This window comes from Podarcis melisellensis (assembly GCF_964234715.1).
Source record: "Podarcis melisellensis genome assembly, chromosome: 2".
Lineage (NCBI taxonomy): Eukaryota > Metazoa > Chordata > Lepidosauria > Squamata > Lacertidae > Podarcis > Podarcis melisellensis.
The window spans coordinates 12,326,287-12,350,376 of record NC_138529.1 but is presented as its reverse complement, the minus strand read 5'-3'; the positions used below and the strand labels follow the sequence as shown (position 1 = coordinate 12,350,376).

Below are 24,090 nucleotides of genomic sequence, written 5' to 3'. Positions count from 1 at the left end.
CGGTCCCTGCTCCTGCCAACTGAGCAGTTCGAAAGCACGTCAAAGTACAAGTAGATAAATAGGAACCGCTCTGGCGGGAAGGTAAACGACGTTTCCGCGTGCTGCTCTGGTTCTCCAGAAGCGGCTTAGTCATGCTGGCCACATGACCCGGAAGCTGTACGCTGGCTCCCTCGGCCAATAAAGCGAGATGAGCGCCGCAACTCCAGAGTTGGCCACGACTGGACCTAATGGTCAGGGGTCCCTTTACCTTAATAGGGGGCACTTAGCACATTTTGGCAGGAGCAGGTAGCTTGCAGGTATTTTTTCTGACTTGGGGGGGGGGCAATATGGCAGGCACTTTGGCCAAGATTTATGAAAAGTTGTTAGACTGTATCCAGATTTTTTATTTTATTCTACTGTTTTGCATTGACTTATGGTGTACCTTGCTGGGCCCTTGCCTCCCTCTCTCCTTACAATTATGGATGCACCTACTACAGTCACCTGTTATAACCAGGATGATGATGATAATGATGATGATTGTTATCATTTATTTTATTTATTTATTATTATTACGGTCACAGACCAGTTCCGGGTCACTTACAATATCAGGAAATTCATAAAACACAACAGGAATACATTGAATTGCAATTGGGTATAACAGAGACAATTCAGATATGGCGGCAGTTAAAAAAATATATTATGATTGTTATTGTTTTTTATGGCATATGCAATACCCAAAACCTTATTCTCCTCATCTACCCCTTTGTCATTATTATTTTTTAAAGCTGCATGGAATGTCAAAACTTGTTGAATCCAACAATAAAATAAAATAAAATAAAATAAAATAAACAAAACAAAACAAAACAAAACAAAACAAAATAAATAAATAAAATAAAATAAATAAAATAAAATAAAATAAAATAATAGACTGAACTAGATAGTCACCAACATGAGTATCAAAAAGCATTTATGGTGTTAAACGTTGTGTGATGATGCTGTCATTTACAAGAACAGGTTTCCATTAGCTAGAGCTCTGCCGGGTTGAGCTGATTTTTCACTGTTTCTACATCCCCAAAGGACTTGGTCCGAGAGTTATCACTCCTATTTTTATCAGACAAATGTTGTTTTTCAATGGCAGCCATTTTGTTAAAGGAACAAAACTATAGACCTGCTTCCTTTCTCTTCCAAAAAGCAGAAAATAGAGTGAGTCAATCAGAAGATTATAAGTCTATCTCACCATATTATGATTTTTAGACCCATTCCCGTGATTATATGCTAAGGACTCTCTCTCTCTCTCTCTCTCTCTCTCTCTCTCTCTCTCTCTCTCTCTGTGTGTGTGTGTGTGTGTCTTTGAATTTTATGGGGCTGTTCATCTTGCCCTCTCAATAGTGGCCTGTACAACTCGCTTGGATACTTGAACACAGCTACTATATTCTCTTCTAATCGTATTCCCTTTTTTTCCACCTCTCTTTCTCCCCCCCCCCCCGTTTTCTCCTCCAGCTTCTTAAAATTCTGACTCTTTCGTCCGTTTCATGGGAGATAATGCTAAACAGAGCTGAACTGTCTCACTTCCCTGTGATGAGAAGTGTGTGTGTGTGTCTGTACTGAACAATAGGTCTCTTGTCAGAATGTGTTTCTAGCCAGTTCACCCCTGATGCCCAACAAGCGCCATCCTTTGAGTCACAAAATCATTGCAGCCGTAAATCTGCAGCTGCCCCATTATCTGCAACCTGCCATCACCAAGTAAATCAGGGGCTCATCCCAAATGCCTCCCTGGACGGAGCGGGCTTTTGCATCTGCAGAAAGGGCAGGGGGAGGGATGGTTGTGGTAAAACAACCGCCTTGGATTTGAACAGATCCAGTCTGGATTTGATGGCCCCACAGCTCTCAGGCTGTCGCCAGAACGAGTCCAAGGAGAACGTACCCACGGCTCCAGGGTTGTTCTAATTAACGCACAAGGCCACTTTTGATCCCTCCATCCTCCCGCCATTCCCCCAATCCATCTAGCGATGGCATCATTCCTACCATCCGGCATTGCTAGAATATCCCTATAGGAGGCCAACCTGCCTCGAAAGCTACTGCAATCATTCCAGTTTCCCCCCATCGCTGCTAACTTAATTTCTGCTGGCCCAGGGTTTGGCTGTAACTCATTGCACGCAAGTGACGGAAATTGTTTTCCCCACTGGCCCTTGGTTGGCTTTGCTACACGGGAGCGCCTGCCAATTCCTCCGGCGACATCATCAAGGGAAGGCCGGAGTTAATTTTTTGTCTATTTACGATGGGCTTTACTCGGCGCCATTTCCCTTGCCCACTTGATGAATGGGTGGGTAGGAGCGACAAAGGAGAAAGTGTGTGTGTGTGTGTGTGAGAGAGAGAGAGAGAGAGAGAGGGAAAGAGAAAGGGAGAGAGAAAGAAAGATGGCGGTGGGGGCTGGAGGCCGTCAGTGGATGCTTACCAAGGCCTAAAATGGAAGATATGGTCGTGTAATGGTTCTAGGGGTTGCTCGTGCGTAAGCTAGTGCTTATCTCCCCGGCTGGGTGCAAACACCTGGCTGGGTTGCCTAAGTGAACCTTTTCTGTTCTACTGCTGGTAGAATCCGTCAGTGGGCATTTCTTAAACTTCTTCCAGCAAAGAAGCTCTTTGACGCCTAGTCTCCTCCTACTCTCTCTGCGCGAAAGCCTTCTGCACGAGGAGGGTGTGGGCAGCGGAGGACCCCTACTCTCCCCGCTGGTCCCAGGCAAGGAGTCATGGGACCGCCTCGCCGCTTCCCCCATCTGCCCCCCTTCTCCACTGGTGCTACGCTGATTCTCTTCCCCAGAAAATGGGCTGCTTCTCCCGATCCCTGGACGCTCTCTGGAATTCCTCTGGCTTTTGCTCTCTCCCTCCGGCACTGATGGCAGTTCCCTGACATCCACCTCCTCCTGCTTCAGGATGAGAACAGAAATCGCTTGGCAGCAGCAGCGGGAGGCCCCATTAGCTAAAGTGGTACTTCAGGTTAAGAACAGTTTCAGGTTAAGAATGGACCTTCGGAATGAATTAAGCACTTAACCCGAGGTACCACTATAGATGCATACATACATACATACATACATACATAAACACACACACATACCCTACCTACTAACCAAAATTCTTGAGGCGGCTTACAGCATACAGTCATACATCGGGTTACAGAGGCTTCAGGTTGCAATTTTTCGGGTTAAAGGTTAAGATAAAGGGACCCCTGACCAGTAGGTCCAGTCGTGACCGACTCTGGGGTTGTGGCGCTCATCTCGCTTTATTGGCCGAGGGAGCCAGCGTACAGCTTCCAGATCATGTGGCCAGCATGACCAAGCCACTTCTGGTGAACCAGAGCAGCGCATGAAAACGCCTTTTACCTTCCCGCCGGAGCGGTAACTATTTATCTACTTGCACTTTGACGTGCTTTCGAACTGCTAGGTTGGCAGGAGCTGGAACCGAGCAACGGGAGCTCACCCCGTCGCGGGGATTCGAACCGCCAATCTTCTGATCAGCAAGTCCTAGGCTCTGTGGTTTAACCCACAGCACCACCCGCGTCCCTAGATTTTTCAGGTTACGGACCGCCAAACCCCGGGAGTATCATAATGGGTTACTTCCAGATTTTGGCAGTCATGCATGCGCAGAAGTGCTAAATTGTGCTTTGTGCATGCACAGAAGCTTCAAAACGCAACCCGCACATGCGCAAATGCGCCTCTGCGGGTTGCGAATGCTGCGGGTTGTGAACGTGCATCCTGCACGGATCACGTTCGCAACCTGGGCATCCACCGTGTATTCAAATAAATGATAAAAAAAGATAGTGGTACAATAAGCACTGCAGAAGGGTAATGACATGTCATACCCACCAACATTTTGGGAGGGCAAATTGGGACCCCCCCATCAAACCACCTCCACTGACCAACCACCCACCCACTCACCCACTCGCTCCCTCCTTCACCTACTGCCTGCTCCTCCTCCTCATCTGTGGCCACCCCCAGCAACTGGCATGGTCTCCAGGAAGCACCTTGGCATGACCCTTTGACATTGCCAAAGCACCTTCCTGGAAGGTGATTGTGAAAGGGTCACACCAGGGCTGCACGCCTAGCTGGAGCAGGGGGTGGTCCCAATGCTGCCTCCTGCCCAGGGTCCTGGTCCCTGCTGGACTCTGCAGTCCCCTTGAATTGGCAATGCCCCAGCGGCAGCTGCAAAAAGTCTCTTGGTGGGAGAGATGCCATTCCTCGGGCAGCTACTGCAGGGCTGTAGGTCCAGGTTGTAGTCCATGGGTCAGCAAACTAAGGCCTGGGGGCTGAGTCCGGCCCAATTGCCTCCTCAGTCTGGCCCACAGACGGTCCGGGAACCAGCGTGTTTTTACATGTGTAGAATGTGTCCTTTTATTTAAAATGCATCTCTGGGTTATTTGTGGGGCATAGGCATTTGTTCTTTTCCCCCGTTCAAAATATATTCTTGCCCCCCACAAGGTCTGAGGGACAGTGGACTAGCCCCCTGCTGAAAAAGTTTGCTGATCACTGTTGTAGTCCAACAACATCTCGGGACCTAAGGTTGAGAAAGGCTGGTGTAAACAATACTAAGCTAGGAATAGTGCTCTGATTCAGCATCAGGAAGCTTCCTATGTTTTCAGCAGGAAAGTAAAGGTAAAGGGACCCCTGACTATTAGGTCCAGTCATGGCCGACTCTGGGGTTGCGATGCTCATCTCTCTTTACTGGCCGAGGGAGCCGGCGTACAGCTTCCAGATCATGTGGCCAGCATGACTAAGCCGCTTCTGGCGAACCAGAGCAGCGCAGGGAAACGCTGTTTACCTTCCCGCTGGAGTGGTACCTATTTATCTACTTGCACTTTGACGTGCTTTCGAACTGTTAGGTTGGCAGGAGCAGAGACCGAGCAATGGGAGCTCACCCCGTTGCGGGGATTCGAACCGCCGACCTTCTGATTGGCAAGTCCTAGGCTCTGTGGTTTAACCCACAGCGCCACCCGCATCCCTGAGCAGGAAAACACCTGTATTAATAGTGATCGACCTTCCTTCACCCACCTTTTCTTTCTCTCTCTTGCCATTCTCCATGATACTGTTTCTCTTGCTCACCATCCCAGGCCACCATCTTTTCTCTCAGCACTATTTTCCCTGCTGCACATGCTCTAAATTAAAAACATGGCAGTTCCAGTCGTTGAAGGCCTGATGTGCACGAGCATGTTTAAACGTCAGCGGTGTCCTCCAGAGAGCAGCCGATCTGGAAGCAATTGCAGCCAGGGAAGATTAAAGACTGTGACCTTGGTGAGAGCTAAATCTCCATCGTTTGTAAAATATTAGTCGAGGTTGCAGATCATCCACATATCTTCCACCACAAGCAGTTTGGGGTGTGGCCACTTCTCCATCGCCAAAAGGCAAGACAAAAGGGGACATTGCTCACACACATCCCCATTTAGAAACAATAACTGTAATCAAGGCCCTCTGTGGCATATGTGCCACCAGGGTGCAAAGATCTGCCCAGTGCCCCCAAATTTAACTTTGCTGCCCCGAAATTTTTAGGGGGAGCGGGTGAACTCAAATAAGTTGTTGAGGTTTTTTTGGGAGGGATGAAGCCATTGTGGTTGGCCTTTTTTTAGGGGGGAGGGCGAACTCAAAATTGTTGAGCTTCTTTCTTTCGGGGTGGAAAATCGCTCACCTGTAACAACGATGCAGCGGAAATAACTGGTTTTGTTTCCTGACTTTGGGAATGTTGGACATTATGGAGTAACAGAGCGACGGAGGAGTGGGGTGGGGACTTTCGCTCCATTGGTTTTCACTCTCACCGATCGAGAGGGACCAGTATACAATAGATATACATTTGGCGCCCCCCTGAATTAGGCGCCCGGGTGCCCCGCACCCCTTGCACCCCCAGGAAGAGACCGTCTGGACTATAATTGTCATAGAAATCCAGCCTATTTCGCCCCATAATGGGGAAGGCTGTGACCAGGTGGTCCTCTGTTTGCTCGTTTGGCTGCTAACTGTTGACGGGCACCTTCAAGTCCCTCCTGCTCTCCTCCCTTCATAGGGTTCTGGATCTTTAAACTCAGCTTGGGCCACTTTTCAAATGGAGGACCCCCTTCAAACAGAGGGCTCTTGCCTCTGTTTGAGGCCACCTTGGCTGTTTGACACCATCCCAGGAATTCACAATGGTGCAACTTCATCAGTAGTCCAGAAGCAGAAACTTCCATGAAGGTTTGTTCAGGCTGTTTGTATCCTTCAACCCTTGAACAGGACCCAGGCATTGGTGGTGATGATAACCATCACCACCACCACCATGGGGAACATGCCCCAAGAGGAAAGAAGGAACTATGGCTGTTCTCACTCTTGTAAAACCATTCTAGGTACTTAGAGCAAGGTGGTAGCACTGGCTGGTCAGATATTGTGGCCACTTATGCATTCCCCCCAAAAGAAAGAGATCAAAAAGGGGCAGAGATCAGCCTATAGTCGGTTTACATGAATGTATAGATGCAAACTTAGAAATAATTACTCACATTTAAATAGAATAGAAATGCAATGCATTTCACCACAGTGGGGAGGATGCTGACCTCTGTCAGTGTGCTGCCCAGGTGCTGATGGCAACTTAAAGGCTATTGCAAATTTTCGTACTTAGGGTTCTTTGCCTTTAAACCAGATTTGGACCAGCCAGACTATTCTCCATAAAGCAGGACACCTGGCCTCTCTAGTGGTAGGCCCCTTAAAGGGTCTTGGCCTCTGTCACAGTCTGATGCCACTGACATCTGGTGCTGACCATGGATATCACTGGTCAGTAGAGATGGTGATGAAGTTTATTAAAAGTGAGCAGAAGAACAAGCTTTGATGGAGCTTGCCCGCTTGCACACAAACCATTCTTCTGCCTTACAAGCAGTCTCTGATACTGATCTTTTGATCAACTTTTCACCCCGAAATCCTCATCACTATTCTCTATCTCCAGGCTTAAGCTCGTAACTCTGCTCGGCTCATTGTCATTGGTTTTGTGGTTCCCGTCTGATCTGATGTGATTAAATGCGTATAGGAACTGTCTGTGTGCTCTGTCTGTTATATTTAGGCAATGATTTCTTCTTATCCTGTGCCCTACAGAATACACACACACACACACACACACACACACACACACACACACACACACACACATTTACATATGTGTCCATTTCTCAGCAGGGTGGATGGCACAAGGGCAGTGACTGGGGATAGTGGTTTGGCTTGCTACTTTAGGTAACCCTATCAAAGAAGAAAAGGCTAAGTTGAAGAACAATGAATGCTATTTGTTTAGGTGTCTGTGTCCTGTAGGCAAAGAAAGGAGCTGAGGGTGAGGTGGCTGGTTGAAGTGAATGGGACTGGCAGTTTGAGATGACACAGAGTGCTTTTTTTCAAGAAACCCAACATTCTCAACACCCACCAACACCGTCAAATGGTTGTACAGTGGTACCTCAGGTTAAGTACTTAATTCATTCCGGAGGTCCGTTCTTAACCTGAAACTGTTCTTAGCCTGAAGCACCACTTTAGCTAATGGGGCCTCCTGCTGCTGCCGTGCTGCCGGAGCCCGATTTCTGCTCTTATCCTGAAGCAAAGTTCTTAACCTGAAGCACTATTTCTGGGTTAGTTGAGTGTGTAACCTGAAGCGTATGTAACCCGAGGTACCACTGTACCAATGTTTTGAAGTCTTTAGACATCAAGTCTTTCTGCATGCGAATACAGGCTCCAGTGGATTCAGTTGGTGGGTCCAATGGTCAAGTTTCTGCAATGAGGCTCATTACCCTGGGAAGGTAGCTCATCTAGGAGAAGGAAAACATTGGCCTTAAACCTCTTCTGCCTTGCTGCTATTTGTGAGAAAGGCTTCAGCAGAAAACCCTGAGGAATAATCTCTATCCGCTGCCTTGCAGGACATCTTTGAGAGAAGAAAAGGCCAAGGAATAGACCCTACAGAAATCCATTGTGGAGCCTTCAAGGCGGTTTGATGGCATCTTGTATGCCTCCTTCCAGCAACTCCTTCAGCCAAGCTGGTTCCCAATGTACTGTTTTGTTTTCCTTTGGACTACGCCAGCAAGACCGAGAGGAGGGACTTGTCGTCTGAATGAGAAGACCACAGAAGCTTATGACACAATAAATCTGGTGGGATTCAAGGTGCCACCAGATTCTGCTATGTTTGCTTCAAGGGACAAACACAGCCAGCTTCTATCCTGAAACTTGCTGGGATGCTTCAAGATGCTTCAAAATGCTTTGCACATATTATCTCAGTAAGGCTTCCATCAAGCTGATGGGCATCCCCAGTCAAATGGTGTTGGTAGACTGCATCATGTGATTGATTATGTGGGGTGGGGCTTAACTTGGCCCCCACAATACACAATATTCAAGTTGGCACCCTTGCACCCCACCTCCTCCTGGGAAGATGTAGCTGGTCTGGTAGGTTCCTCCTACTGTCCTGGGTCCTTTTGCTGTTTCTCTTTCTTCCCACCTGACGTCTGCTTCTTCCTTCGCAGCTGGGAGACTTGGAACCACGTGATGGGCCAGGGATTGGACCTGGGACCATTTGTCAGCAGATGTGGTCCACTGCTCTTCAACTGGTGAGTGGTTGCGGCCTGATCCCATGTGGGTTGCAACAGAAGCACTACTGCCTTGCTAACCTACGGTAAAAGGTTAAGCAAAGGGACTGAAATGCATGTTTGGGTTAAGAGTGAGTGGGTCCTGGGTTTGAAAAAGATACCTGATCTAGCCAATGACTCTTTCTCAGATCAGAGATGGAAATGATATCTGGATTCTTGGATGGGAGACTCCATGGTATCATTGGTAACCCTAGAAAAGGAGAACGTGAGAACAGCCTGCAGGCATCAGGCCAGTAGGCCATCTAGTCTAGTATCCTGTTCTCAGAGTGGCCAGCTAGATGCCTATGGGACTCCTGCAAGCAGGACATGAGCAAAGTGGATTTGACCTCCCTAACAAAACAAAATCCAGAAGGACTGTGGTGCAAGTCTCCCTGTTATTGCCGTAACTGCTCCCACCAGCCAATTCAGTTCTCCTGGGTATGCCTGTCCTTCTTTTCCCTTGGGCTCTTCCTCCTCAGTGCCCTTCACACCATCTCTTTCTCATTGCCTGCGGGGGAGTCCTTGCAGCCAATTCATTGCCTTGCTTTGCTATTTTCTTTTTTAGTACTCTGAATTCTCCGCTGCTGATTACACAACCTTGTCCCGCCAATCCTCTGAGTGCCCCGGACACCTTGTCTCTTTCTCTCTCTGCCTCTTTTTCTCTCTCCCTCCCTCCGCAGCCCCCAGGCCCAGTGCAGCTCCACTGTTTTAATGTCTCACGCAATATGGTTTTCAGAGATGCTGGAAGGCAGCTCGCAGTCCCATTGGGGAGCCATTCCAGAAGATTCAGCCTAAATTTCCCCTTGCTTGATTCCACCTCATTGCTTCTGCCCCCAGGATCCTGCGACATTCCTTGCCGCAGTGGCAAAAGGGCAAAGGCAGGATTCATGGGGCCCACGGGAGAGGCTGTCTTCGATGCCCAGCTGCAGGGGCACAGCCAGCGCAGGAGAATGCAGCTCTTCTGCCCCACATCCATCGGTGTGCATTTTAGCTTTGTGCCATCTGTCAGATGGGTGATTTGTATAGAATGAAAAATATAACTCATGGCTATCTGTGGTGCTGGGCAGGTGGAGGAATGTGGTAGGGTCCGGCTGTACACCAAGGGAGATTGCGCCACTGCACTCTCATAATGTGGGGTGTATGCAACTCCAGCAAATGCAAACAGAGGGAGTGACAATGTATGCGAGTGCTCTTGTGCCAGAAATAGCTACATGGTGGTGTTGGCATAGGAGCCAACTCCTAGGGGCCATGGTCCCTTCATTGGGCGTTGCCATTGAAATGGTTCAAGTGTGCCATGTCTTGTGATAGATTATGCAGCACAGGGCTTGCCTGCCCCTCAATATTTTATTCAAGTTGGCACCCCTGGCATGGTGGACTCTTCCTCATGGGAGGTGTATAAGCAGAAGTTGGATGGCCATCGGTCAGGGATGCTCTAGTTGTGATTTCTGGATTATAGTGGGTTGGACTAGGTCACCCGTGGGGGGGGGGCTCTACAATTCTATGGTTCCATGCATTGGGTGATGCCATTCAATGGCCTCCGGTCATGTCCTATCCAATGTGACACCCTGCCCCCAGGGCAGCAGACAGCCTTAAATGGGGTGTGCATGTGGGCTGATTCCCACTCAGAATTGCCCTTCCCTGACTCAGAGAGTCATCCCTGAGATCTACCTCCAGCATATTCAAGGTCTATGTGGCAGATTATACTGGCTTCAGGTTATTATCAGAAGAGTCATTGTTAGATGAGTCCAGGGACTGGCACAGGCAAGAAGCACAGAGAATACAGGAAGGAAACAGATCAGGATCAGAACATTCCTTATACCAAGCCAAGCAATTTGTCTGTCTAGACCAGTATTGTATACTCTGATTGACAGAGGCTTGGACACAATCTTTTCCATCACCAGTTGGCTGATGCTTTAACTGGAGATGTCACAGATTGAACCTGGGATCTTCTGCTGGCAAAGTACAGACCCCCTTCGCAACCATTACCCACACAGCCCCCTTAAGGCCTTTCGGTTTCCTTGGAGTCCTCTTTAATAGCATGCCCAAGATGTTGTCGCAAGCTATCATAATGGGATTACACAACTGGCATGCAGCACAGCTGGATGAGTTGACCCTTGCTTATGGAGCATGTAGTTGAGAGTTTCTCCTTTTCAGAAATCACCTCTGCTCAAAAAGATGCACCTCTTCCAACCATGGCTGGAACTATTCTGCACAGAGCCATCCCTACAACAACTGGAAGTGGAGGTATCAACAACGGTTCTGAAGCAGCCAAGATGTAGAGGGCGGTGGGCCTTCTATCATTTCCAGTTTGTGGTGGTGGTATGAGCTTTGGCAAGGCTTCACTTATTGGCAGAAGATTATGGGGCAATACAACAGTGACATCAGTGTAATCAGGGGGTAATAAATACAGGGCTTAGATGCCACAGGTGGAGGAGCACAGTGCATGAGAGTGATCTATGCTGGAACAAACCATCAAGGCCAGCACACTTGCCTCTGAGAATGGCCAACCAGATGTGGCAAGCTTACAATAAGGGCAAGAGATAGGTCAGCGCTGAGGAACATGTCACCCTCCAGATGTCAATGGACTACAATTCTAACATGCCTGACCATTGGCCACCTTGGTTGAGACTGATGAGAGTTGGAGCCTGATGACATCTGCAGGGTCACAGGTTCCCCAATCCTGCTACATAGGTTAGCCAACATTGTGCCCTCTTGTTGGACTCCAACTCCCCTCAGTCCTAGCCATTATGGTCAATGGTCAGGGATGATAGAGTTGTAGTCCATTGACATCTGGTATGGGCTACACTGGCTTCCCCTACATTGGTTTCTAGAGCACTGGCTTGAAAACTTCTTGGTTATGCCACATCTGTGGGCAGGGATTTTTTTAGCCAGAACTTGCCGGCACCTCTCATGTGGGCACCATCGCCATTATAAGAGAAAAAGCACTGTCTGTGGGGTGAAGACGAAGGAGGAATAAGAACTTAAATGTTGTCTTTCCCACTTTTCATTTCCCTTCCACATAGGACACTCAGAATTCCTTGCTTCAAGAGTCAGGTTTCAGGTTCCTGAACCCATATAAACACTTTACAGCTGAACTAAAATCTTGGAAGGTGCTTATTTTTTCTTTAAAATGTCATCTTCATCATCATCATCATCATCATCATCATCATCATTTATTATTTATACCCCACCCATCTGGCTGAGTTTCCCCAGCCACTCTGGGCGGATTCCAATCAAATGTTAAAAGCAGTACAGCATTAAATATTAAAAACTTCCCTAAACAAGGCTGCCTTCAGATGTCTTTTAAAGATAGGATAGCTGCTTATTTTCTTCACATCTGATGGGAGGGTGTTCCACAGGGTGGGTGCCACTACCGAGAAGGCCCTCTGTCCGGTTCCCTGTAACCTCACTTCTCGCAATGAGGGAACCACCAGAAGGCCCTCGGTGCTGGATCTCAGTGTCCGGGCTGAACGATGGGGATGGAGACGCTCCTTCAGGTATACAAGACCGAGGCTGTTTAGGGCTTTAAAGGTCAGCACCAACACTTTGAATTGTGCTCGGAAACGAACTGGGAGCCAATGCAGATCTTTCAGGACCGGCGTTATGTGGTCCCGGCGGCCACTCCAAGTCACCAGTCTAGCTGCCGCATTCTGGATTAATTGCAGTTTCTGGGTCACCTTCAAAGGTATCCCCATATACAGTGCATTGCAGTAGTCCAAGTGGGACCTAACTAGAGCATGCACCACTCTGGCGAGACAGTCTGTGGACAGGTAGGCCTTAGCATGTGTACCAGGTGGAGCTGGTAGATAGCCGCCCTGGACACAGAATTAACCTGCACCTCAACGGACAGCTGTGAGTCCAAAATGACTCCCAGGCTGCACACCTGGTCCTTCAGGGGCACAGTTACCCCATTCAGGACCAGGGAATCCCCCACACCTGCCCGCCCCCTGTCCCCCAAAAACCGTACTTCTGTTTTGTCAGGATTCAACCTCAATCTGTTAGCTGCCATCCATCCTCCAACCGCCTCCAGGCACTCACACAGGACCTTCACCGCCTTCACTGGTTCTGATTTAAAGGAGAGGTAGAGTTGGGTATCATCTGCATACTGATGAACACCCAGCCCAAACCCCCTGATGATCTCTCCCAGCGGCTGCATGTATATGTTGAAAAGCATGGGGAAGAGGACAGAACCCTGAGGCACCCCACAAGTGAGAGCCCAGGGGTCTGAACACTCATCCCCCAACACCACTTTCTGGACATGGCCCAGGACAAAGGAGCGGAACCACCATATAACAGTGCCCCCAGCTCCCAGCCTCTCTAGACGGTCCAGAAGGATGTTATGGTCGATGGTGTCAAAAGCCACTGAGAGATCCAACAGAACTAGGAAACAGCTCTTAAACCTCTCCTTCCCCACAATGCTCCATTATAATTTCAAAGTGAACAAGCCAGTTCCCAACATTCTGGTCCATTGCCCAACATTACATACCAAGGATGGGACTACGTATACAAAGAGCTGGAACTATTTACACAATAACAGGGCTGCAGAGGTGGGGGTTTTCCCCCAGCTTTTTTAGTTGTTCTGCAATGCTTCCCCAAAAATGCTGCCACATTATTGCCACCCAGAGAGATCATAGCACAACAACAGCCGGAGAAACCGCCCACCCCCGCCCCAATCCATATCTCAGAAGGAAGTTACTGGATGTACATTGATTGTAAATGAAACAGTGCAACTAGCCTGGAACATTTCTTGGAGCAAACAGCCAGTGCTGCATAGCGGTTAGAGCAGGAGTCAGCAACCTTTTTCTGACGTGGGCTGGTCCACTGTCCCTCAGACCATGTGGTGGGCCAGACTATGTATTTATTTTTTGGGGGGGAATGAATGAATTCCTATGCCCCACAAATAACCCCGAGATGCATTTTAAATAAAAGGACACATTCTACTCATGTAAAAACACGCTGATTGCTGGACTGAGAAGGCGATTGGGCTGCATCTGGCCCATGGACCTTAGGTTGCCTGCCTCTGGGTTAGAGTGTCTGACTAGGACCTGGGAGAGCAGGGTTCAAATCCCCACTCAGCCATGAAGTTCGGTGGGTCGCCTTGGCCCAGCCAGTGCCTCTCAGCTTAGCCTACCACAAAGGGTTGTTGAGGGGATTAAATGAGGAGGGGGAGAAAGAAAGAAAGAAAGAAAGAAAGAAAGAAAGAAAGAAAGAAAGAAAGAAAGAAAGAAAGAAAGAAAGAAAGAAAGAAAGGGAGGAAGGGAGGGAGGGAGGGAATGGAAAGCAGAATCGTGTATGACCACCCCAATAGCATTATGGACTCAAATCACCATGAATGTGTGATTAAAAGGACATTTGAAGGGGCCCTTTGGATAGAAGCGAATGGCTGCCTCTGGGATCATTGTCAGTGAAGCAAAATCTGCATGCCAGATTTTAGTGGGGTGCTTTGGCCTCCATGTGGATGGGGGGCACGCCCCCTTCTTTTTCCTCCTGCATGTTAGTGGAGCTGCAGGTAGTAAACATGTACAGTGCTACCTCGGGTTAAGTACCTAATTCGTTCCGGAGGTCCGTTCTTAACCTGAAACTGTTCTTAACCTGAAGCACCACTTTAGCTAATGGGGCCTCCGGCTGCTGCTGCCATGCGATTTCTGTTCTCATCCTGAAGCAAAGTTCTTAACCCGAGGTACTATTTCTGGGTTAGCGGAGTCTGTAACCTGAAGCGTCTGTAACCTGAAGCGTATGTAACCCGAGGTACCACTGTAATTCCCCATGTGCTGGGAATGGATGGTGGAAAGAAAATCCCATCTCGCTGCTGAACAACAGGAAAGGCGGTGAGGATTTGCCGGGTGCTAAAACCGGGAGAAGATGCTCTGAGGTAACGGAAGGGGCCCTTCGTGCATTGTTTCCATTTTACGCCTTCCTTTGTTGTTCGAAAGGGCAGCCTTGGGTTGGCGAGCAATTCTCGTTTCCCCATCAAACCAGTGCGGCTTCCCAGTTGGCCTCCCGAGCAGCCCTTTCCCCACATCCCTCCCCCTCCCCCTCTTCCTCTACCTTGCCCCCTCCCCACCTCCCACCCCCCTCTTTCCCTACAAGTCAACACCTGCGCTGGCAACCGGGAGGAACATTAGCAGTCGGTTTGGATCGCCGGCAATAAAGCGGTTAAGGGGGGTGGTAAATCTGGGCCTGTAAAACCGGGGAGATGTCAGACGAGTCATCTCCCATCAATCTGGGTGTCATCTGATAGAGGAGAAATGGGTGATAAAAAGAAGCATTTTCGGAAATTATGTAGAATATTCCATTTGTGGAGTGCTGCAGTCGGGGCCGGCGCAGAATTTTAATCAGGGGGACTGCAGTGATGGACTGCAGTGTGTCTGCCGTTATAGTGTCAGCATCAATCATCCCGGCACAAAGGCGTGCTACACACACACACACACACACACACACACACACACACACAGCTGCAGGAAGATTTCAAGGAGGAAACTGGAAAGCGATTGGGGGGAGGCAGAGAAAGAAAGAGGCATGGAGGGAGGGGAAGGAAGAGAAGGGAAAGAAAGGGGGGTGCGTGTGGAAAGAAAGAAATGCGCACCTATTGGAAATAACCCACATGTTCCATCTGCCTTGGCAGGTAGCCAGGAGGAGCAACAGCGGTCAGGAGGCTCCTGTATCTTTAATAACTGTGTGCCAGAGAGGGAGAGACCGTGCTGTGCAGGGGTTAGAGTTTCAGGCTAGGACTGGGGGAGATCCCAGTTCAATTCTTTGCTCAGCCATGAAGCTTACTAGGTCATAGTGGGCCAATAGAGGAGATAAGATGGTTGTAAAAGGTAAAGGTAAAGGGACCCCTGACCATTAGGTCCAGTTGTGACCTACTCTGGGGTTGCGGCGCTCATCTCGCTTTATTGGCCAAGGGAGCCGGTGTACACCTTCCGGGTCGTGTGGCCAGCATGACTAAGCCGCTTCTGGTGAACCAGAACAATGCACAGAAACGCCATTTACTTTCCCACCAGAGTGGTACCTATTTATCTACTTGTACTTTGATGTGCTTTTGAACTGCTAGGTTGGCAGGACCAGAGACCAAGCAACGGGAGCTCATCCCATCAAGGGGATTTGAACCGCTGACCTTCTGATCGGCAAGCCCAAGAGGCTCAGTGGTTTAGACCACAGCGCCACCCGCGTCCCTAGTAAGAGGGTTGTAGCCAGTGCTAGTCCTAGGAGAGCAGACCTGCCTGGAGTTTCTGGGAATCGAACCCAGCACTTTCTGCATACAAAACTTGGGCTCTGCGTGCAAAACTTGGGCTCTGGCCCTGAGCTACAGCTCTGGCCCTTCCCTGCCTGGGGATGGAGGAAGAGGGAGACCAGCTGCCACAGTGGTAGCATACCCTCCAAATGTCCCAATTTTCCAGGGACAGTGGTGGAATTGCAGAAGGCGTCCTGGTTTCTGATTTGATCCCAGAGCATCCCAGTTCCCCTCCCCTCCTCCACGTCTAGGAGAGCAATTAAAAGTGGTGTGGGTGTGTGTGTTGGTGCAAAAAAAGAGTCCCATTTATGCCAGAAATAAAATACCAAATGAAGGAAACGATGAAGCTGCCCTTCCTATGATTTCTAAGGAAAATGTCGCCCACTTTAAATTCTTTAATTGCAAAGCTTCCGCAGCCAGCCATTTTTAAAGGAAACGTGTGGAGGGTTTATTCCTTTATTGTAAATTGAGCCTTACACTGCAAGCCTTCGCATGTCTCCTCAGAAGTAACTCCCACTGTATTTAATGGAGCTTACTCCCACGTAACTGGACTGTGCAGCCTTACACTGCAATTTCAAGCATTTTTACACAGAACTAAGTTCCACTGAGTTAAATAGGATTTACTCTCTGGTATCTTCCTGATCATCCTCTCAGTTTCTATTATTATTATTATTATTATTATTATTATTATTATTATTATTATTTCCTGTTTTGTGAACCGCCCTGAGACCTCCGGGCTTAGGGCAGTATATAAATTCAATAAAGAATAACAACAACAACAACAACAACAATAACAACAACAATCCTGTCTTTTTCCCTGACAGGGTCTTAAGGCATCTTAAAACCAAAATTTTATTTCATTCCATTTATCAGCTGTACCACTTACGGCCTTTTAAAATGTGTCAGGGAGGGAGGGATTATTGGGTTGTTTTCATTTTATTATGTATTTTGTGTTTTTGTATTGTGATTTTATGTTGTAACCACCCTGAAACCTGTGAGTATAGGGTGGTATACAAAATAATAATAATAATAATAATAATAATAATAATAATAATAATAATAATAAATGTTGTGTTGTTGCCTAGAATGCTGGTGGGGGAAAGTGTGAATGAGTGTTCTACAATTCTTAATAAGTGGTACGCAGGAACTGCAGCACAGAAAGAGTGGGTGAGAGTGAGGGAAATCAATTTAAGGGGTATGATACAGTGCCAGATTTACGTATACACTAAACAAGCTATAGGTTAGGGCCCCACTCTCTTGGGGACCCCAAAAAAATTTAAAGGTAAAAAACCTGGATGTACATTTCAAAAATATAAGATAAAAAACAAATAAAATAAAACCTACATACAGCAACAGTGTTTTGTGCTAGGTAGGCTCCTATGATGTAAGCACTAATCCTGCTAGCCTGCTCCCTAAAATATCACTGATTTGCTCATTTCTATATACAGTGGTTGGCAGGAGCAGGGACTGAGGGGTGGGAGCTAACCCCGTCGCAGGGATTCGAGTTTGAAAGCACGTCAAAGTGCAAGTAGATAAATAGGTACCACTCCGGCGGGAAGGTAAACGGTGTTTCCGTGTGCTGCTCTGGTTTGCCAGAAGCGGCTTAATCATACTGGCCACATGACCCGGAAGCTGTACACCGGCTCCCTTGGCCAATAAAGCGAGATGAGCGCCGCAACCCCAGAGTCAGTCATGACTGGACCTAATGGTCAGGGATCCCTTTACCTTTATATACAGTGGTACCTCAGGTTAAGATCTTAATTCGTTCTGGAGGTCCATTCTTAACCTGAAATTGTTCTTAACCTGAGGTACCACTTTAGTTAATGGGGTCTCCCACTGCCGCCACGCCTCCAGAGCACAATTTCTGTTCTCATCCTGAAGCAAAGTTCTTAACCCGAAGTAATATTTCTGGGTTAGCAGAGTCTGTAACCTGAAGCATCTGTAACCTGAAGCATCTGTAACCCGGGGTACCACTGTACAGGGGTGCCTACATTCTGCGTGGACTGGTTGCATGGCAACATGTACAAATGGCTTGAGATACCTATTAGGTCCATAAATTACCATATAGCATACATTCAACACACAAAAAACAGTGACAGTTTGTTGTTGACAAAGGACAGCTGGACCTATAAAGGGCCCCATTACCTTCAGTAGCCCTGGGTATGAAAGCAGATTGTATATATATGTAACAGCCAGTAGCCACCAGCCTTCAAAGCTTTATGAGTGGGCTGGCCCTGCTAATAATCCCTTGTTTATTTCAAGACTCTTCAATTCACCACTCAATGTAGTCTGTTTACCTTCTGGTCAGGAAATATAGAAGTTCTCTGCTTTCTATTATTATTATTATTATTTTAACCCAACAACATGTTATCTTACTCTTCCTCCAAGAGCTTGGGGAAGTGAGCAGGCTATCTTCCCATTTATCCTAACATCAACCCTGAGAGGTAGGTTAGCCAGCCAAAGGTTGTTTTTATTGATTATAGTTTAGTAACTGTCAGGGAACTGCCATCGGAGCCAGAGGCGGAGGGAAGGCTCCAGAGGGATGCCGGAGAGGGTCCCAGTAGGGAGAGAGGCAGCCCATCTGCTGGGGAAGGAAATCAGCGTAACACCAGTGGAGAAGGGGGGCAGATGGGGGAATCGGAGAGGAGGCTCCAGGACTCCTCGCCGGAGACCAGCGGGGAGAGCATGGGTGCTCCGCTGCCCACACCCTCCCTGCGCAGAAGACTTCCGCGCAGGGAGAGTAGGAGGAGACTTGGCGTCAAAGAACTTCTTTGCTGGAAGAAGTTCAAGAAACGCCCACTGACGGATTCTGCCAGCGACTGAGACAGCCACGGATGAAAGGGTTCAACCAGGTAACCTAGCCAGGAGTGGCGACAACTTACGCACGAGCAACCCCTAGAACCATTACAGTAACCAATAAGTATAAACTGTTTAATTATTATTTGCTGATATTTAATTTTACTGTTTACTAATCGATAGTATATATTTACTATATTCTAATGGATGATTGAATTATATTCTAGTGGATGATTGAATATTGCTTTATTTGATATAAGTTATTTATTTTAAAGTTATCGTGACTTTTTGTGTGTGTTGGGTCCGATTGTTAATACGTGCATAATCTTTGCTGTCTCTTTTGTTGATTCTTCAGCTTGCAAGCCGCCTTGCGTATAGTAGTATCCAATGGCGGTATACAAATTAAAAGTGAAAAAGTGAAAAAGGAAACGAAATGGAAGGTTGCCCAGTGAGCTTCACAGCTCAGTGAGGACATATACTTGGGTCTTCCAAAGACTGTGAAGGATCTACAGTGGTACCTCAGGTTACATACGCTTCAGGTTACAGACTCTGCTAACCCAGAAATAGTGCTTTAGGTTAAGTTCTTTGCTTCAGGATGTGAACAGAAATCGTGCTCCGGAGGCGTGGCGGCAGCAGGAGGCCCCATTAGCTAAAGTGGTGCTTCAGGTTAAGAACAGTTTCAGTTTAAGAACGGACCTCCGGAACAAATTAAGTACTTAACCTGAGGTACCACTCTATCTATCTATCTGATTGCCCACCTCTCCTCCAGAGAGCTCAGAGATGTTTCCTATTCCTCCATATTTTATCCTTCAACAACCTTGTGAGGTAGGTTAGACTTGCCCACCGTCAGCCACTGAACATCATGGCTAAAATGAAGCCATGTCTCCCAGGACCTAGGACTCAGCTATACAGCTGCAAATAGACTGTTTTATGGGAGTTTTAAGTGCATTATTCAAATGTGACACTAGACGGCTATGGTGAGCTTATGGCAAATTCAATATATTTTTCAAAACATTTTTTCAAAGCATTTTCACAGCGTATTCTTTTATATGTGTCTCGATTCCACCCTAGTCCGACACAGCAACTTGGCTCATGCTGTATTAGCAAATCAGTTCATGCTGTATCAAGAATACTGAATTTATCTGCAAGAGAGTTTGGCTGAGCGTCAGATCCTTCGATCTCAAATAACTATCTCCACTTCTGCTACTACAATGCTTAATATTTATCCACACCCTTCAAGGGTTCTGTTGACCCACTGCTACTACACGAAGAAATCCATTTTCTCTGAACGCTCCTGCTGAAATGTTTTTGTTCTACATCATAGTAAAAAGTTGGGGGCCTTATTTCACAGAGAGGTATATAACCTGATGCCTCCATCAAGGCCAGGCAGAAGGCTAACAACCAAGTTATATACCCTGTGACATATTCTTGGGTGTAATAGCTTTTTATCAGCTGTACCACTTCTGGCTGAAGGGGGAGTCTCTCATATTTGTTTCTCCCCATGTAAAAAAACCCTATGAGACAACACACACACACACACACACACACACACACACACACACACACACACAAACAACAATATGCAAACAGAAAACTAGAAGGCTTAGAGAAAACTCTAGCCTAGCACTCTTCTCTTTTAATATACCAATTTTCTATATGTTGTTTTCACAGGGTTGTTGCATTGTTTTTCTTTTCTTTTTTCTTTTGGGGTCAAACACTTTTCTGCCCGACCTGTGCCTCCTGCCTGTATTCTGAATGGTACATTCCAGGGAAACCTAAACCGGCAAATTCAGCTACATGTGTAGATCAGATCTAACCTGTGGCTCTAGTAACAGGGTTTGGCTACAATTTTTCACAAATTGGGCTCACACAAATAAGGATTGTGGCTCACACAATTAAGGAATTAGTCAGTTTTTATTCCTCCCAGCTTCTCATTTTGCCAACCTTTAATTCAGTTCACTACATTTCCGCAGTTGTTGTTTAGTCGTGTCCGACTCTTCATGACCCCATGGACCAGAGCACGCCAGGCACTTCTGTCCTCCACTGCCTCCCACAGTTTGGTCAAACTCATGCTGGTAGCTCCAAGAACACTGTCCAACTATCTCGTCCTCTGTTGTCCCCTTCTCCTTGTGCCCTCCATCTTTCCCAACATCAGGGTCTTTTCCAGGGAGTCTTCTCTTCTCATGTTGCGGCCAAAGTATTGGAGTCTCAGCTTCAGGATCTGGCCTTCCAGTGAGCACTCAGGGCTGATTTCCTTCAGAATGAATAGGTTTGATCTTCTTGCAGTCCATGGGACTCTCAAGAGTCTCCTCCAGCACCATAATTCAAAAGCATCAATTCTTCGGCGATCACCCTTCTTTATGGCCCAGCTCTCACTTCCATACATCACTACTGGGATGAGTTCCATCACTTCCATACATCACTACTACGCAATAATTTGTATTAAATAAATAAATCCTCATGAAAATTCATCAGCATCTTAGTGAAACTTTCTCTGAATAGACACATTCTTGTATGCAGTTTGGATTCATATACACATTTCTGGAAGCAGTTTTCCTAAATATGGTGTGGCACTTTCACAAATGTATGCATTTATATACATACAGACTTTCTGCTAAAAAGGGCTTTCTTGTACATGTTGTTCAGGTGGAGAGCTGCATTGCAAAATTCGGAGGAGTGTGAACTTTGAAAGACCATTCTGTGTCAGTTCTCATGTTGGGTTTGAGAAGTATGAATAAGGTAGTTTCTCCTTTAATGAAAATAAAAAAAAAATTCTCCCCAATCCGAGAGCCAGTGTGGTATAGTAGTTAAGAGCGATAGACTCGTAATCTGGTGAACCGGGTTCGCGTCTCCGCTCCTCCACATGCAGCTGCTGGGTGACCTTGGGCTAGTCACACTTCTCTGAAGTCTCTCAGCCCCACTCACCTCACAGAGTGTTTGTTGTGGGGGAGGAAGGGAAAGGAGAATGTTAGCTGTTTTGAGACTCCTTAGGATAGTGATAAAGCGGGATATCAAATCCAAATCCAAACTCTTCTTAATGCAATAATACTCTTTTAATCTGCACAGCCAGCACCTTGACAACTGCTTGGCACAGTGGTGTTTTTTGATCACTTTCAAATTCTATTCCAGAGTGGTTTATGTTAACAATAAATTAAAGCCAGTCCCTGCCCACAGGCTTGCCATCTAAAGAAAACAGTGACACAATAGGGAAGGGGAGGGAAGAGGAAATAAAGAAGAAAAAGTGTTGGGTTTGGGCCCTTGAATCTTCTGTTGAGGGAGTCAGTCCTTGAAGCTAAATATAGTAGTGATGACTTTAATATGTAATCCAGTTAAAAGTTCTGTATTTCCTCTTCGGTCAGACCTTTTGAAGTTGTCGTCTGTGTGCCCATGCTGCAAATGATTTAAAATACAACAAGCATGCCAAAACCGAAAACTAAAATACAATTTGAAATCTCAGCTAATTGCCTAATCTCAATCTGTGTGGCCATGTGTACAACAGATGCATCATGGACACACAGGAGGCAAATTCACAAGGCCTCCTTGCAAATGATCTCTGGGCAGGCCGCAATGATTTAAAATACAGCAGGTGGGTAAACACCAAAAGTAAAAGACAGTTTAAAACCTTGCAAAGTAGTTCAGCTCTCACTTGGAGATGGTGAACCTGCATCTGAGTTCCATCACTTCTGGAGCTGCAGGTGAGGTGGTTCTGAAGAGCATCAGAACCAGAGAAATGACATTTTGGACCCTTAAGAGCCACTGCTTTGAGACAAGGACCACGTATTGCTTGCTCTGCTTTTTGTAATCACTACCCCTCCCTTCAGAATGTACTTTTGAGAAACAGGGAGGAGAACACCCCCTTATGACAATAGTGAAGATAAGAAACCAAAGAAGAAGTAGAAAAACCCGAATAGTGTGCAAATACCATGATTCTATGGCAATGTATACGTCAATGCTTTGTAACTCATCAGCATGTCGCACAATATACCAGGGGTCAGCAAACTTTTTCAGCAGGGGGCCGGTCCACTGTCCCTCAGACCTTGTGGCGGCCGGACTATATTAAAAATAACAATAAAAAATAATGAATTCCCATGACCCACAAATAACCCAGAGATGCATTTTAAATAAAAGGACACATTTCTACTTATTTAAAAACATGCTGATTCCTGGACCATCCATGAGCCGGATTTAGAAGGCGATTGGGCCAGATCCGGCCCCCGGGCCTTAGCTTGCCTACCCATGCAATATGCCTGCCTTGTGGCTTGATGGAAGAAATATGTATAAGAATATTTCCTGGGCACCCATGAGATGTACAGGCTTTGAACGTCAATCCTCTGTACCTTCTTACTGCAATCTGAATAAAATATATTCCTCTCCACCCTGGGCTGGATCTACACAGATGTGAAAAATGTTCTTTAAAAAGCTCTCAGTGCAATTTTCCATTGGCGATGGATTGCTGCTCTACAGAACCCTCTGGTGTCACATTTTTATAATGGATTTTAACGTTATAATTGACCAGTGTAGCCGAGTCCCTGGTGTGATTTTTGTGGCTGGGGTCACCCCAGCATCGGACCTTTGTCCATAACAGCTCCTCTAAATTCTTTCTGTTATTATTGTTACAGGCCATAACCAATTACCATGCATAAAAATGATGCACAATCACACACATGCGCACAGCTCCAAACCCAAGAGTGATCCAAAAATGTCACTTAACAGGTGGGGTATAACGGGGTGGGGCCATAGCTGTCTACCTTCCCTTTTTTTGCGGGAAATCCCCTTATTCCAGTGCCGTTTCCTGCTGCTTCCCACTGCTATCCTGGATTGTTAGATATCCCGTAGACTGTTCCCGGGACAGGTGAGGCTGCTGATCCCTTATTTTCGAGGCTCCTGATCCCTTATTTTCGAGGCTCCTGATCCCTTATTTTCAAATCTGAAAGTTGACAGCTATGGGTGGGGCTCACTTATACACATCTCACCAATGCGTGTGGGGACTTAGAACAGGACACCCGCGTGAAATGTTTGTTGACTGTACTACTATTATTATTATTAACCCACCCTTCACTCTAAAATCCCGAGGGAACTTAGTTTACAATCACAGAAATAAGGTGGGTTCCTGCAGAAAGCCGGGAGCAGGATTCTAATTTAGCTTCATATATTATATGCCTATATACATGGGGTGTATTCATTTATGTGACCCTCGCAGCCGCCTGTTTCAGGGTCCAGATACAGGTTTTTACAATTTCAGTCAGAATCTAGGCCGGAGGTGTATGTATGGCTTGTTGGGAGCGCTCTCAATCTCAATCTCACTCTCTTTAAATCTTTCCCTCTTTTGAGCACATCATATTTCTACTGTGCAGATGTAGTTTTCAAATGCAACCAGGGCATTCTGTTATAAAGTACTTGGGGGAGCATGTCTGGTTGAGAGTTATCTCCCCTTCGGAGGCTGAAAGGACCAACTGGGTTTTAACTCTTACACCAGCTACACTGC

At 46.9% G+C, this 24,090-nt stretch overlaps 1 long non-coding RNA gene across 1 annotated transcript in view; it reads right to left on the bottom strand.

Moving 5' to 3' along the window:
- LOC309363061 overlaps positions 1-17,601 on the bottom strand; it is a 45,853-nt gene extending 28,252 nt beyond the window's left edge. Inside the window, exon 1 of the long non-coding RNA XR_014165208.1 lies at positions 17,535-17,601. This is a non-coding gene — a long non-coding RNA (uncharacterized lncRNA). The remainder of the gene's footprint in view (positions 1-17,534) is intronic.
- Positions 17,602-24,090: the final 6,489 nt, after the last annotated feature.